Below are 16,201 nucleotides of genomic sequence, written 5' to 3'. Positions count from 1 at the left end.
CCCCTAAAGGCGAAAGAGACGCTCATCTTCAGCCTATAAAGTTTGCACTTTGAGAGGCATTGTAAAGTAGCGCCTCAAACGGTGGAACACATTGGAGAATACGATTTTCAGACAAATACGTAAACCATCTGGGCTGCATTCCTATTCGTCACTCTCTTTCACCACCTCATTTGCATCGCGGCGCTATTCAAGAGTTCGCATGAATTGAGGTACTGATTCTTTCCATTCCTCATAGCCTCCCCTACTTTCCACCCTTAAGGGGCACTCTCGCTGACTAATACCATCTACATCAGAAAGGACACTCTTTCTGATTGACCAATACGATCTAAACCAGCGAAGCGTCTCGCCCAGTTGCCAACACTGTTAAAAAATCCGACGATAATTTAGACACGTATATACGGCAATCAGATGTCATAATTAAGTTTTGCCGGCTACACGACGGTCACCTTCACACTCATGTAAGCACCCACAACGAGACGCGCAACCAGTTGGCCTCGTTCTCGTCTAAATGGCCGTCGTCATTTTTCTTTTGGTCAGGGGACTCTGGTCGGCGTTGTCGCCCCGTTCAAGAGGGTTAAACGGTATTCACGACAGCGCGACCATCGTTAAGAGGAACCCCATTTGCCCTCCACCTCTTTCCTTTCATGAAATCCCCTTTTTGAACCGGTGATAAATGAGGACTCGGACCGTGAAACAATGCCTGCCCTGAAATCCCTCTATTTTACTTATCTCATTCCTCTCCTTCTCTTGCGATAGCTAGAAACTGAGTCGACGATAGAGCGAAGGTCTGTGCCGGGAGTAAGAGGTACTGCGTGCGGAAAGAAGAGCGAAAGAAGAGCTGAGGGAGAAGGAAAAAGTGTAATCGTCCGGAAACACCGCGAAGCCGAGAAGGAGGCGGAACGAAATGTGAATAAGAGTCGAGGAGAGTCGAGAAGCGAAGAAAACGAAAAGCGAAGAATCATAAATAAAAAGCGGGCTCCGCGCCGAGCGAAACGAATTCATAACTTATAACGTGTTGAAACGACCGCGCAACATGTAGCCTGGCGTGCCTCGAATTCGTGCCTGAACGAGCCGGCGACCGTTTTGCGAGAAGCGTTCAGCGACTGTGACCGCTGCTATTTGCGGTGCGCGCAAATGAGGGAGATAGGGAAGTGGAAGGTGCGAAGGGAAAGTGGACTTCAAAATGCACAGGATAGCTGGAGTACTCCGACTTGCTCTCATTTCTTTTTATTACTACGGCTCAAGCTAGAGATACATTGCAAAGGCGCACCGACTCGATACGTTGGCATGCTCGGACTTAAGTAACTGAGCAAAAATCAAGAAATAAGGTGGATCGGGAGATTTTTGGGGTTGGTATGGCACGCCAAGCTTGCGTCTTTTTTCCTACAGAAGCGAAGCTGTGTTTAAAGGAATGCGGTTGGAGGAGGAATGCTGGCTTGTTTTGCTTGGTATACTCGTTTCCAGCATATCCTCGTTGCGATTTTGAATTCCTACAGTTACTTTTTTGTTTATACTTAAAATACTTTGCAATCTTACCGCAATCTTCTTTCGTGCATTTCGTTGGCAAGCAAATGAACACCACGAGGCGAGACATATTGGAGGTGGAATGTAAAAGGATGACGAAAAGAACAGCTAGAATTCCATGCAGGAACGCGTGGTTTCAAAGAATGAATATTCAGAAGACCACAAAGTGGAGGCGTAGAGCATGCGCTAATTCTAGCATACCACTACTGCGGAAACTAGGCTGACCATATCGGGCATTTAACTCTAATGGGAGCATGGCTTTTATGTTGCAAGATACAAAGACGCAAGGAACATAATAAAAATAATTCGGACTTTGTACTTACAGGGAGAGCAGTATGGCTTCTCTTTCAAGCAGAAACCCGTTCAGGTCTGAAGACCAGCACGCGAAGATCCGACTACAGGTCGCTGTATGGTCGTTTCTCAGTTTCTTTCGTGTGCCGAAAGACGAAAGGTGAGCGGAACTTACTTCCCAGTTTTCGTTCCATTTAGTGAACCATGCCTAACTCACCGCATCTGGATAACTTTGGATGCTGATAGTGCATTTTTTAATAGAAAAAATGTCCGTCTGTACTTTCAAGCCGAACCTAAGCGTAGCCTTGCAGATTGCTCTCGCGTAACTCCAGGTTTAACCCCAAGCAAAATTTGTCAGCATCCAGATCATAGTCACTGTGATCACAATGTGTGCATGATATAACGTCATGATGGCTGTCTGGGCATTAAGTGATCAAAAAACAAAATACCTTTCGTTTCGTTTGGTTTGATTTGTGGGATTTAACGTCCCAAAGCGACTCAGGCTATGAGAGACGCCGTAGTGGAGGACTCCGGAAATTTCGACCCTCTCAGGTTCTTTAACGTGCACTGACATCGCACAGCAAATGGGCGCCTTGCTTTTTGCCTCCATCGAAAAGCGGCCGCCGAGATCGGTATTCGATCCTGCATCCTTGGGAACAGTAGTCGAGCGCCGCATTCACGGCGCCACCCCGGCGGGGTAGAACAAAATACGCGAGAAAAAAAGTAGAATGCGCAAGAAAGCCTATACGTGGCATTTTATAATAAATACACTGTTAATGTGTTATACGACACTGCTTTTTCCTTAAAGGGATAAAAATTAAAATCCTGCGTCCAGCGGCAATCCAACCTGCATCACGCGGATCCCCAGCCGAGCGCTTTAAAAAACTTCCACATCTGGGACATTTGGTATGAATCCGTGGCCTCAAAATACTTCGAGGATTTGAGGGCATTATGTAGAAATATACATGCCTTTCACATTTTTCTTATTTATATCGTCCGTACGTGATGTATGGATTATATCAATGGCTTCAAGTGCCCAGAAGCCAGGGACAGTATTCTGTAAAAATCCATATGAAATAAATATTCACTACCCATTTCATTTAGAGTGACGGCTGCGTCATTCGAAATTAACAAGCATCCAGTCGAGGAAATTACAGTGGCAGTGAGTCCATGCGTCGACGACAGCCTCCGCCTCTTACCGCGTGCAGCGGTTAACCCTATAGAAGCCAATCGCGGAGTGCGGTCATCAACAAGCTAATGGCACTGTCCCTTCACGCGGGTGCTCGAAAGCCGCCGATATGTAATTGAACAGCATCGACGAATTGGAAAGGCCCAAACAGATCCGAAGTGAAAAATGAGTTATTGTTCTTTATAGGATACAGCTCCAGGTTGCTGCCAGGAATCCTAGTTTAGAGATTCTCATTTGACGCTTAATCCGCCGCCAGTTCGTCGACAAGGTCTTTCGAAATACTTTTAGCACTGGATCCTTCACTCTTTCTTGATGTTATTGGGGAAAAAAGCTCCCATTACAACTACAAAACGTCAACACAAGTGGCAACGTTATTTGCGGTACGACAGGAAGTAATTTTTCGCTCAACGTGTTAATGCGATACGATTAGAGCCCATACTAAAGAAAATTGTGGGTTTTTAAGCATGGCTTGAATCTAGTGATAGAGCGAAAGCTCTTAGTGTTGCAGTTATAAAACCTTTAACACCGTATTTTCGATCATCCGCGATTTTTTGTTCATGTTTTTTCTTTCACTTGTGGGTTTAAGGAAAGGAAGGCGCTTTATACTTTTGTGTAGACACCACGGAATGAGAGACTTATAATCAGGTCAAGGTCATGCTTTCATATTTTCTTGTAAATTGTTAATTGACTTAAATGCAATGCTTTGGCTGCGCGCCTCTGAGCGACGCCTCGAACACAACCAGCGTTCCGCTGAACGCATCAAGGTTCACCGGCATTCTAGGCGGAGTCCACTTCAGTGCCTTGCACATGCGATGCCAGCAGATGCTTTCCTGCTCCAACTCGGTCAGCTCTTCGCGGCGGCGCGCGAATACACAGTGCGCAAGCTACCCTTCTCTCCGTGTTGGGGCGCTATGCTAGAATGCCGCTACCATCCTCCTCTACTCTGTAGCAAACACCTATGGAGAGGCGCAACTGGCCCCGCCGGGATGGTGCAGTGGTAAGACGCCCGACTACTGTGCCGGAGTACCCGGGCTCGAACCCGACCTCGGCGGCTGCGTTTCGATGGAGGCGAAACGAAGAGGCGTCCGTGTGCTGTGCGATGTCAGCGCACATTAAAGATCCGCAGGTGGTCGAAATTACTCCGTAGCCCTCCACTACGGCTCCTCTTTCTCTCTTTCCATTTTCACTCCCACCTTCCTCCCTTCCCTTACGGCGCGGTTGCGGTGTCCACAGAAAACAAGTGAGACAGTTACCGCGCCTTTCCCTTCCTATACATAAATAAAAAAAAGAGGCGCAGCTTATTGCCATGGTTATGGCGCATGCGCAGTACCGGCTTGTGTCACGCATTGCGGCCTTGGTTTTACATGGCGTAGGGAGCTTCAAAAAGCCAATGCGTGTATCAGAAAACTTTCTGATTGGGTTAGAGGTCACGTGACCTCATGGTGTCGCGCAGCCTGCCGGCCAGTCGCTTCACCTCCCAGTTTCGTACCCTTCCGAGATTAATACCCGCCGACCAACTATAGACTATGGAATCAAAGTTGCGGGTGACATGACGGGGCTCTGGATGTTTGTGACCGCAACAACAAGGTAGCAGCCTGAGCCAAACAATATTACAATGTCCATCTGGAGAAAGTAAGCAGCACTCCAGCGGCTAATTTAAAAACATGGCGGTAAGTGGAATCGTATCGCTGCATTTCGCGTCCCGAGCTGGACGTCCTGGAAAACCATTCGTGCCTTGGAAAAAATCGGTTAGATAGTTTGTAAACCTAATTCAATCTGCCGGATACTGTACAGTATATATCAGCCACATATTAATGACGTGAATACTTAATCACCCCTTATGAACACTAGAGTAGAGCCATAAGCAGCGCTACTCTAGCTATACTGCTTAAATATCCTAAGAGCAACACTACTTAGATCTACTATTTAGTACTAGCAAATAGCACTACTAATGAGGATTACTAATGAAAAACAAATTAGGTCTACTAGTTTGCAACTATGCATAATGTACATGCGGCAGTGACGTCCCATCAACGTTTTAGGGCACCTTAGCCTTCCCAAGTTTTCTTTATTTTTTTTTTAAACTGAGATATCCGAAAGTGCATTCTGATTTTCCTAGGAGTGAAACGATGCCCTGAAGTAGGTTTCTTTCGGAATACCGTTTAGAGCAGTAACAGCTAGTTTGGTCGTTTGTGTGCACACTCTGGCGAACGTGCGACCCCGAAACACCTAGGCTTTCGCCGTAGTATACTTCGCCCACAGTAGTCACCCTACGGCAGTTCCCGTCGCAGACACCCCTCATAGTGCCCCTTCTACCACGGTAGCCACTGTCCAAGTTTTTTTTTTTTTTTATTTTGTCAACAAACCCTCTGGTCAAGCCCTCGCCCCTCGTTATACCCTCCCAAGGTATTTAAAAAGAACATAAAGCAACATTTGAAGGAATATCCTGTATAGTTTCACTGATAGCAATCGCTGTAATTCCGTTCTTTTTCTCAATACGGAACCTTGATTTTGTTTTGGTATAAACATTGTCTGGCATGAAATCTTTGTTCTTGAGCATGTCATTTGTTGATTGCAATGTACGAATGAGTGCATGTGTTGCTACCCGATCTTCAATATATCATTTCTGCTTTGTAAATGAAGTGTTGCGTCACGCTTGTCTTATACTTTATATATTTTATGTGCATCAGAGGTTTGTGGTGCTGTCTGTAATCGGGAGCAAAGTTCCAGTCAGGCCTCCCGCCTTTTGCCTTGGCTTCATATTTCTTTTATAAAGAAATTAACGCCAATTCCAATTCCACTAGGCCACCTGGCCATCCTACCCGCTCTCTTCTTACTTTCCTCTCCTACGGTTATTCTGCCTCTTCTCCTCAAGTGGAGTGGGGGATTTTCCTCGCTCTCCACTCTGCAACCTGGCAACCAAGACAGGTTCGCTGCGGACAGCGAAAATGGCAACAAACAATTTAGGAACCTACCAACGGCCAATCGTCGTTGTGGGTACGCGCCATTGCGTTGTGAGGGAAACAACAACTGCTAACGCTCTAAACGATGTTATAGGGCGCCGGTGGAGTGGCAAGTGCAGTCGTCGGTGTGCATTAAAGAGACGGCGTTTAGGGCCCGTGTCGCGGAAAAAACGCGGCGTCGGCTTTGTCATGGTTGTAACGCAAAAATCACCAACGCAGTCATATGGCAGTCACTAGAAAATTCCGCGATTGTACGGCGCTACAGCAACATTTGGCTCGCGAGTGGCGTGCCGTACGTAATGAAGCGAAGCAGAGACGCTTATGGAACGCGAGTGCGATGGATGAGGTGCCGTCTAACAGCGCGTGGCTCTCGTACGAGTCGTCGTTTTCTGCTAGTGTGCGTGTGTGTGTGTGTGTGGGGGGGGGGGGGGGGTGTATCTGCGTCTCCTCCTGCTCGGCGATGGAGTCGTCCGCGTAAGATTAGAGCCGGGGAGGTAGAGAGAGCAGGTAGGCGAGGCTAGAGAGCATTAGAAGACGATGCGAACAAGACCCGATATTGCTGTCGCGTTCAACTCGTAAAGGCGAAACCTAGGCGTGCTCCAAGATGTTTTTTGCTAACACTTTGGAGATCAGGGTCCATCTGATCGGTGCTCGGGCAGGAAGTAAACGCACTGGTTCTAAACTGTAACGTTCTCTCGCCATGCAAGGATACCTGTTATAGTTAATTAAACCTTCATATTAACGCGTTTAAGTTTGAGGCATGGTGACACGACGAAAGGGCTGAACCCCACTGCTTCCACATCGTGGGAAATCCTTTGCAAGAACAAAATATTTGAAATTGCTTCAGCTAACATTCTGTCAGAAGTACTAATAGTAACTATATCTTACTGTGCCTCCCCTTTCTGAATTATATTATCGAGCATAACGCTACAAGTCATACGCGTAAAAAAGTAATTGCTATCCAAAGCAGCTAACAGCAAGAGGAGTGGTCTCAATGATTTTCAACTGCATATGTGTAACCCCGGTATACCTGGTACTTTAGCAATAGACAATAGTTATTGAATGCTGCCTAAAAGTGTCTCAAGTGTACATTAGATGTGGCGAACGCAGCAAGCTTTTGACTTCCCGGACATAGTTTCGAACTTTTCAAATTTCTCAGGCTCTTACCCACATCTTTTGCACGACTGCTAACTAATAGACTACATTACTGAGTGGATCAAAAGTGCTTTTTCCCAAAAGGCTAGACTTCTTACGGCCGCCAGGTTAATTGCATCTGATGGTATGGGTTACCGAAGCTCTTCGACTGTATTATGCAGACATTCGTTCACGATAGCAGGGTGGGCTCATGTTCCAAGTAGTAGTTGAGTACAGGGCTGGTCTCGCCTAGCCTGTGCAGAGACACGTGAGTCATCTGTGTACGCACTATGACGTCTCATGACAACCCATGACCACAGGACGCTGGAAAACCTGGGCGTGTTTTCTCGTTTGAGGCGAGCCAAAAGGAAGCGGTGACAATGCAATGGATGAATTTACGAGGGCCTAGAAGATGCTAGCACTGCGCACAATTATCGTTTAGCAGTTCGTCGCCTCGATAAAGCGAGGGACACAATTTCGTAGAAAAGCACATGCAAGGAACTCCTCCCATTTTCACATGGCATCCCGGCAAGGCTTCGTGCATGTGCACTAGCATTACTGGAAAAAGGTATATTGTCCAGAGCCCCAGGTCAATAAACCAGACATTTAATCGACCTTGCTTGGGAGATATCTAGACGCACAGATTATAATCTTAGGCTTATAAGGGATCGCCTATTTCCTGTCATCTATGAAGACGAAGTTAGTGAGCGGCTGCAGCTAATGATTCGTTTTGGATTCAAGTGTCTACTCCGATTATGAACGTTTAACCCGCAAGGGAACTTCAATTGATATATTTTGTTAATAAAACATTTGTTTTCAAAACAAAATAGAGGAGATTAAGCACTGCGGGTGGAATATTTATTTGATGATACCCATGGCCACCTCTCTATGGTGAAAGATTACTTTATCATCAAAAATTTTCCTTCCCCTGCACCGCCAACTAAAAGCGAGAGAGACTGGAGGTTGGCGCAAACTACATAACAACTCTTTGCTTAACCTGCATGAACTAAATATTACGTTCCGTGCTACGTATGACGATGTCTGTCCTTGCTGCGTCGATACAACGACCACATACCACGTCACGTGGGGATGCTCCGGCGACAAACCCTCAGGTCTAGAGACATATATACCATTCCGAGAAATAATGGGAGCCAGCCCTATTCAGCTCATATTTGCCGACCCTGAGCAAAACGGTGTCTCAGGACAGAGCTATAAGATGACGGAGAGATCACGCGTCTGCTTTGCAATTAAGAATAGCTCTGCAAAATTTATACATCTCGTACCGCTGACTTCGAAAATCAACCATTGCCGTGAAAGAAGTCGAAGTCATATCTTTATCAGATCAGGCAATACCTTGATGTTTTTCAACAGCCCAACTACTAAATTAAATATCCCCTTTCTACACATATTTTTCTGAGTGGAATTTTCAATTACTGCTAGTAATCCGTTCTTGGCACGTTCTCTTAGATCAATCATTTCGGAGGATAAAACCAGCATCCAATTAATTGGCCAGCCTTTCTCTAGTCTGGTCAGGGAAGGTACCTGAAATTACCCATAATCCAATGTGTAAAACCCTGTCAGCGGAACAAATCGACATTTCTAGTGTAGAAACAAAGTTCATAGGACCTACCATGACGATCTTCGAAGTTGCATGTGCTAGACATGAGGTGACGGCGTTCGAAGTTGCATGTGCTGCCCTCGCACAAATCTCGCATACGTTTTACGTGGTCTCAAGCTTTTGCTCTCTTTCGTGGTGTTTTTTTTTTATTGCAGTCACTGGTGGGTTTTTAAAAACCTGTCGATGGTTTTAGCATTATAGAATGACTGGCTGAGTTAAGCAGAAAAGTACACAAGTCAGAAACTTTATTTTCGATTCGCTTTCCCTGTTTTCGCGCCGGGCATTTTTACCACATCTATAAATCAGAGCTATCTCGGCCTCAGGAATGAGTTCCGCAAAGAAGCTTAATAAGTTTGAATCTGAGTCAATGATCAATGTAGCTAGGTCACACACCAAGGACACAATATAAAAAATTAAGGGGATGTGGCATGAACGATGTATTAGTTTATAGCGGGAACAAGCAATCTTGAAGTGTGCCTATGCCACAGATATAACCCACACCGGAAGAGATTTAGCAGAGACGATGTCTTGAATACACATGTGAAAGAATTAGTCAGCGAATCAAAGAACGGCATGTGGCAAATATTTACCTTTTTAATTTACTAATCGGTAGTGTAAGAGAACTTAACACTGCAATAATTTTATGGATTGCAGAAAATTTTGAGCGATTTGAGCGACACTTCTGTAGGTTATGGAAATGAAAAGCAAATTAATCGGGAAATATCTGAGGCTTTTGACATGGCTAAGGCTAAGGACAAGTGTGTGGTAAGCCGCCGCTTAACCTAAATAGTAAGAAATTCGCTGTTCAAGATAATTCGATAGTAAGACCATAACTTTCAATTATTTCTGCCCTTTGACTGGTTTGGGTATTGTGTGCGCGCATCTCAATGCGAGACTTGGTTGTCTTGTTTCATTCAATAAAACTGCAGTTGTTAGTCCAGCCTCAGCTTGTTTGCTTCAATTCTCTATGTCGTGTCTTTTGGATGGTTACCAATGAATGCTTACCAACTCTCCCAGTAGTCAACCTTATTGAATTTCAACCATTATGTTGCAGGTGTTAGTTGATTAGTGAGCGCACATTAACAAAAACAATTACTTGTTTTGCACAAATCAAGCAAGTGTCTTGTCAAGAGCTATTAATTGTAGTATGGCGTCGCCACCCGTCATCGTTCTACTCCTATGCCCTTTCCTTTTCCTGTGCAGAATAGGTGAAGGCATTTTTTTGTGGCCAACGTCACCTTTCCTGACATCCTGGCACTGGGCGTTGCTTTATTACGAAGAACCATGTGTACTGCACTTGGTCACGCATTGAAAGGAGCTGCCTGGTTCTATGGTAGGTACATAACTAATTTCATATAGCAACTGGAGGGCTATGTGCATATGTGTACGATGCGCATGTGGAGAGCCGGGCAGGCAGGCTGTATCTGAGTTCCCAAGACAAACCTTTGTTGCACCTCACAGTTTATGCGCTTATGCCACACGTCAAGGGTAGCCGCGTTTCTATGGAGGAGGAACGGATGGAGCCCGTAGTCCCGCGCGATATCAGTAAGCGGTGAATTATCCCAGGTGGTCGAAAGACCCGGCACTCTTCACTACGTCGTTCCCCTAGCCTGCCGCTTTGGGGCGTAAACTGCCATAAACCAAATAAATCGATACTGATCTTTACAGACCTCGCATACTTACAAGTTGCTATTTTGGCTCGTTGTTATGCTAGAATAGCAGTGCACGAGATGCCAAAATTCCCGTTCTAGAAGTTGCGTTATTTTCCCTGATACCTTGGCAGGAGCTTTATCCAGCTACGTTATATGACACCCGCGATACGGCAATTAGTCTCCTAAAATGTTAATCTTGTTTAAGCCGATGATCGAACGGTGAACAACCCTAATGACTTGCTACTAAGCAGTAAAGATACAAGAAAATGCGGACATCTCATCACACAACGCAAGATGCGCAGCTTACAGCTAGTGCGTGCTATAATCGCTGCTCTGCCAGCAGCGCGGTGCGCAACCAGACACTGATGCAACACTTTGTTGCGACGCATCTAAAATCCAATGTCTCGTCGTAGTGCCGTCCAAAGGTATAATGTTCAATCTGGTCTGGAATTTCCCCACCCAAGGCAGCGTCTGCTTTAAAATTGTGCAATATATTTACAGTTATCCTGCCATTGTAATACTTATCTGCACCCCTGGAGCCTTGCAAGTTCGCTGTGGTATTAACAAGAACTACTACACGTTCTTTGTGCCCAGTTTCATGCTTTATCGGCATTGTAGAGGCTTGCGCCGTGACATTAATAATGAAACAAGACAACACTGGGAAGAGCACACTGGCTATCTGCACTGAATCAAATACTGACTACCAGCAACTATCATGTTGGTACTCAAGCAAGGAGCCACCGCGCATTCTTGTTGTGGTGATATGACTACAGTTTTCTGTCGTTCCTGACAAATTCGTCTAGCCTAGCAGACCTTTTGGTAAAGACCACCAAATATCCCACATTGGAACTGTCGAAAGGTGACGAACGCACACGATCACTGGGAAACTGCGTTCCATCGCGTAGGAAATCGGCAGTAGGGAATACGAAGGGAATACTACGTCTTGGCCCACCATTGCCTGCTGCACGGAAGTAGGCGTCGCGACGCGGGAGTGGAGCCGGGCCGCGACGCAGAGCACGCGAGGGCATGTTTACTGATCACGCAATCCGGTGATTAGGGCTAGCGGGAGGCGAAGACGGCCGGCTCGACCGAACCCAGGAGATGGGAGCGAAGGGAAGCGAGCAGTGTGCTGGGGAGGATTGGGGTTGCCGGCGAGCGAGCGGAGAACGTGGGGAGTGTAGAAATCAAGCCTCCCGCCGCCGGCTGGCCGCTGAGCCGCGCTGGTCATCCGTCATTCGGCCCGAGGGAGAAATTGGGGAGGAGCGGAGAAGAGTGGGAAGGCAGGAAAGGAAAGAGGAGCTGGGACGCCTCAGTGTTCTCCGTTCTCTCCAATGTTCTCCCCGTCTTCCGCTCCCGTCGCCTCTGAGGGAGCGGCGGCGAGTCGAAGAAACGCCATCGGGAAAGGGGTTATATGTCTGCTGTGGAGAAATCGAGAGGAAGAGAGGGGGGAAAGCGTGGGACGCTGTAGTTTGGGGAGGAAGGCCTCGGGAGTTTTGGGGTAGTGATGTTCTTCGGCCCCTGGCCGAGGCACCGGCTTTCGTGATCACTGTGCCGTGCGTTTTGTCTTTATTTCCTGTACGTCTTTATTTCTTTTTTTTTTTTTTTTTTTTGCTGATAGCTTCCTCAAGCTCGTGTGCTGCGGATGCTGCTTGCGTGTGAGAAGCAGCAACGGGTGACGAAACACCGCAGCAGACCCAGGACAACCAGGGGTACGGTTAGGTCGCGTGATTTAGAGACCTGTCCTGAAGCAGAGGCACTTGATGACCGTGGAGAATTGACCGCCGCGTTGGACAAAAAGAGTTTCCTCCCAGAGTACTACCTACAGTTTTCGAGATAAGAAAATCAGTGGCATACTATGAATTATTCCGCCAAAGTGCGTCGGCTCTTACGTCTTCGCAGCTTTCGGCAAAACAAAGCTCACACTAAAATAAGGCTATGGATGAAAAAAAATTGGTGGAAACCAGCACGTGTACTCTGGAGGAAACGAATGCAAGGGAACATTACAGCGAATGTACATTACATGCTTATAAGCAGTGCAGTTTCACTACTGCATTATTGATAGCGTTCCTCTGAGTGTACAAAAAAATGGACAGAAACCGGAATGGATACTTGGTATGTGCAGCATTCAGTCATAGATTTTTGGCTCATTTGCTGAAGACTGTAGTGTACAAAGATGGGGCTCATTTCTATCGTCTCTTTTTCAGAATATGTGTTGCGATATACCTGCGGTGTGATATTATCAATTCTGATGATATTATTGTGATATTACGAGAAACGTGGTCACTGGCTCATGTACTCCCTGCATGAAGGTTCACTGAGTGTAAGGTGACTTCCATTACTGACAATCCATCGCTTCACAACTACTATATCACGTCATCACTACAGATGCCGCCTGAATTTTGCCAGGGACTGAAGCTGCAACTTCAGAATTATCATCTGACGCTTGAAGTGTGTGCAGTACATGTGATTACTGAACGGAAAGATGCCCCAGTGTGAAGAAAGTTCTACAGCCATATTAAGGGTGGTTACAATGATAATGTATCGAGGAATTCTAAGCGTGATCAAGACGTAAAATGTGTAAAAGAAATCCTCAACATTAACGTAGGCATTGAGTAACGCGTTTGCAAAGACAGCAGAGAATATCAGAATAAATTCGCTACTGTTTCGGTTTTTATACGGCCAGGTCCTGCTACAGCCGTGATTGGCTGCAAATCTCAAGAGGAAGCGGCTGCTGTTTAGCCATGAATCCTAATGCACTCTCACTGCTGCTCGGTCTTTCAGTCTTGAATATTTTCCAAAATGGTAGTTCAAGGACTGCCAGTTTTGGAGAGAGAGAGAGAGAGAGAGAAAATAGAATAGAAAGGCAGGGAGGTTAAGCAGGCGATGCTCAGTAGGCTACCCTACACATGGGGAGGGAAACAAAGGAAGAAAACGGAAATAGCGCCGAGGGAAGGAATCTATAAAATTTCTAGAGATCTATAATGAAAGGGAGTAAAGAGCGTACAATCTAAGTACGCTCTTGAACTCAACCCTGAGTCCTTTAGAAACTTAAGTAGCGCCTTTACCGATTTTCTTTGTGATGAAGGAGTCATCCAAGGACACAGAATCTTTTCTCCAGTAAGAGCGCGATAGTCCAAGCGGCGGAGTATAGCAGCCAGGAAAGCACGCTCACTCTCAAACTGAGGGCAATCGCAAAGTATATGCGCCATAGTTTCAATACGCCCGCACTGCTCACACGCTGGAGGGTCTCTCATGCCTATGAGATGGGAGTAAGCGTTTGTAAACGCCACTCCGAGCCACAGGCGACACAACATTGTAGCATCACTTTCGGCGAAAATTCCATGGTGTGTATGTGGGCGTGTCACGTGCGCCATTGTGTTTAGAATCGGTTAGTGATACAAGTTTCGCGAGAGATGGAGGTGTGTGGTGGGTGATGGTGCCCCTGAGTAATGGCGCTGGGAGGGCGACGCATCCAACGCACCGGGGAAACACAACAAGCAGTGGCACCTAATTGGTACTGGGCGAGCACACAAAGTGCCCGGAATGTACTGGAACACCATAGGAAGTACCATTCGTTAGGCCTTTTTCCAGACTCCAGATACATGAGAAATTATATGGACTATGACTTTTCCGATGTCCAGGACCGGCTCCGGATAAAAGCTGTTGACAAGAGGAAACGAAATTAATATACCTCAGACATAACAATAGAAACAGCTCAAGCAATAAATATTTCTAAAATACGTGTAATAATAATTAATTATGAAGTTGATTGGGTAGACTTTGTAATAAGAAACAGTCTGTTCAACTCTTGTATAGCAGCGAACCAAGAGGCCGACGTTAAATCCACAGTAAATAAATAATCTGGGTGGCCTCTCAAACAATAGTTTGATATTTATTTGACTTCGTAAGAGGCCTGCACAGGACCACCGGCTATCAGCACTTCCTTTTTTGGCCATGCCGTGTTGGTTCAGGCGAGATTTGACTTCTTCCGTAGACGATGCTGATCCATGTGCAGAGAAGCTGAGCATTCTTCGTTTCGGTGTGTTGGAGAGGATTAATTTTTATCCACGAAGCAAAAGAATAACGACATCAGATGGTGCAGAAAACTGCTGCAGAAAGGTGATACGAACCCAGAAAATGGTCCTCGGGAGGAAATATAAAACTTAAAAAGAAAATAGACAAACGAAATAGTACTGTACACATCCACGTTAGAGAACGATAGCCTAATTTGTTACATGGCGTAAACGAAAGCTTAAGACCACAACGAAGCGATTGCTATAGTTTGCCCCTTTTTTCGCGTACTGTGCTAAACTCATCGTAGCTGTCACCTGGCTGATGGATTTCTTTCGCCAAATCATAAAGCAAACTCTATCAAACTACGGACTTTGTAGTCAACCATAACGACCATAGCTCTTGCAGTGGGAGTGCAGTATCCCAACTAATCATGGTCGCATGGTAAGCGTTGGTAACTTGATGATACATGCTGACGGTCTACATTTGAAATCCGCCAAATAAAGTACGTTAGAAAAAGTGCTTCCGCGGCCACAATGGCACAATTTCAGTCTTTACTTCATAACTGAAGCTGGGCGGATCGGTGCATTGAAGCGCATTATTTATTTTATTTATTTATTCATACCTCAAATACCCCTGTGTATGGGGTTTGATTGAGGTCTAGGCGGCTTCACAAAATGAGGTTTTTGATAGCAGTCTTGAAACGTATCGAACTAGAGCGGTCACAGCTTCCCAAGGCAGGACATTCCAGTCCTTCACAGTAAGTGAAAAAAAAAAGAAAAACGAATAAAGATGCAATGATGTGCGTCATGAGGAGGATATACCGACTTGGACTGACCGGTACGGGTTGAGTGACCGTGAGCAGGTGATATGACGTTTTCAGCAAAAGGAACGTGATAAAACTTATGATAAACAGTGAGCCTAGCTATTGTATGTCTTTTTAGAGCGCAGCTCTTTGGCGTCCGTTCCTGGGTTTCGCGTCGGCCTCGTAACCAGCTCCGCCCCCCTTTCATTCCCCCAGCGCTAGCAGCGACCGACTGATACCGCTGGATGCCGCTGACGCCGCTAGAGAGTCAAGATAACGTGACTGCATAGAACACCGTCGCCGCCATGCAGAAAGAGGAGGGGATGGTCCCCCCCCCCCCCCCCCCCCTGTTCCTGTGTGGCGGATAGGGTGCTCTTCATTTGCCGACGCGCCGGTTGTTTCACGTAGGCCCCGGCACGTCGACGAATACGTGACCACCTTCCCACGGCTAGACCTGGTTCTTGGCGCTGCGGAAGCGAGGGTATCATATTGTTTGCGTCGACATCGGCGGCGTTGTCCCTGAAACCAACTCCGCAGCTGGGGTTGACTCACTATCGGCGTCAGCAGCATCAGTCAGTCGCTGCTATCTCTTCCCTCCTCCCTTTATCGCGTTGTCCGCTTGCTGCGCGCGCTTCTGCCCCCATCGTTTGCCGCTGGGTGTACACGCCGCCCCCCTCCCCCCTCTTCCCGCGAGTCTCCGGTTGTCAAAGCGCCGGCTCGAACTTAATTCCTTTCTTCGCGCGCTCTAAAAAATTCTGTGATATCGCATACATGTGTTGCTCGATTTCTTTGCCTCAATCTATCGAAAAGGTGAAACAGCTTATTTGCTGCGCTCAAATTTCGCATTAGGAAGTAACGTAATCGTCGGCAATTTTTTTCTAGTTCAGGAAAGTTTGCTTTAGACTTTAGGGTGGTAACACTAGTATAAGAATAATAATCATCTAAATAAATCGGCGCCGTTGTTTTCGGATCAATTCAAGGGTGTTAGAGAGATTAATCTTATCAGGGTCCCAA

General features: G+C 46.3%; 1 protein-coding gene across 3 annotated transcripts in view; it reads left to right on the top strand.

The window, feature by feature from the left end:
- Nucleotides 1-1,870: 1,870 nt before the first annotated feature.
- Nucleotides 1,871-16,201, top strand: part of LOC146178574 (uncharacterized) — a 334,377-nt gene continuing 320,046 nt past the window's right edge. For all 3 annotated transcript variants that reach the window (XM_084578387.1, XM_084578386.1, XM_084578385.1), the window contains exons 1-2: nucleotides 1,871-1,975; nucleotides 9,923-10,052. The gene's annotated coding sequence lies outside the window, so the exon portion shown is untranslated. The remainder of the gene's footprint in view (nucleotides 1,976-9,922; nucleotides 10,053-16,201) is intronic.

This window comes from Amblyomma maculatum, chromosome 9, assembly GCF_055883805.1.
Source record: "Amblyomma maculatum isolate TAMU_Amacu chromosome 9, ASM5588380v1, whole genome shotgun sequence".
NCBI classification, from domain to species: domain Eukaryota; kingdom Metazoa; phylum Arthropoda; class Arachnida; order Ixodida; family Ixodidae; genus Amblyomma; species Amblyomma maculatum.
The sequence above is the reverse complement of the archived record's forward strand: the minus strand, read 5'-3'. Positions and strand labels throughout refer to the sequence as shown.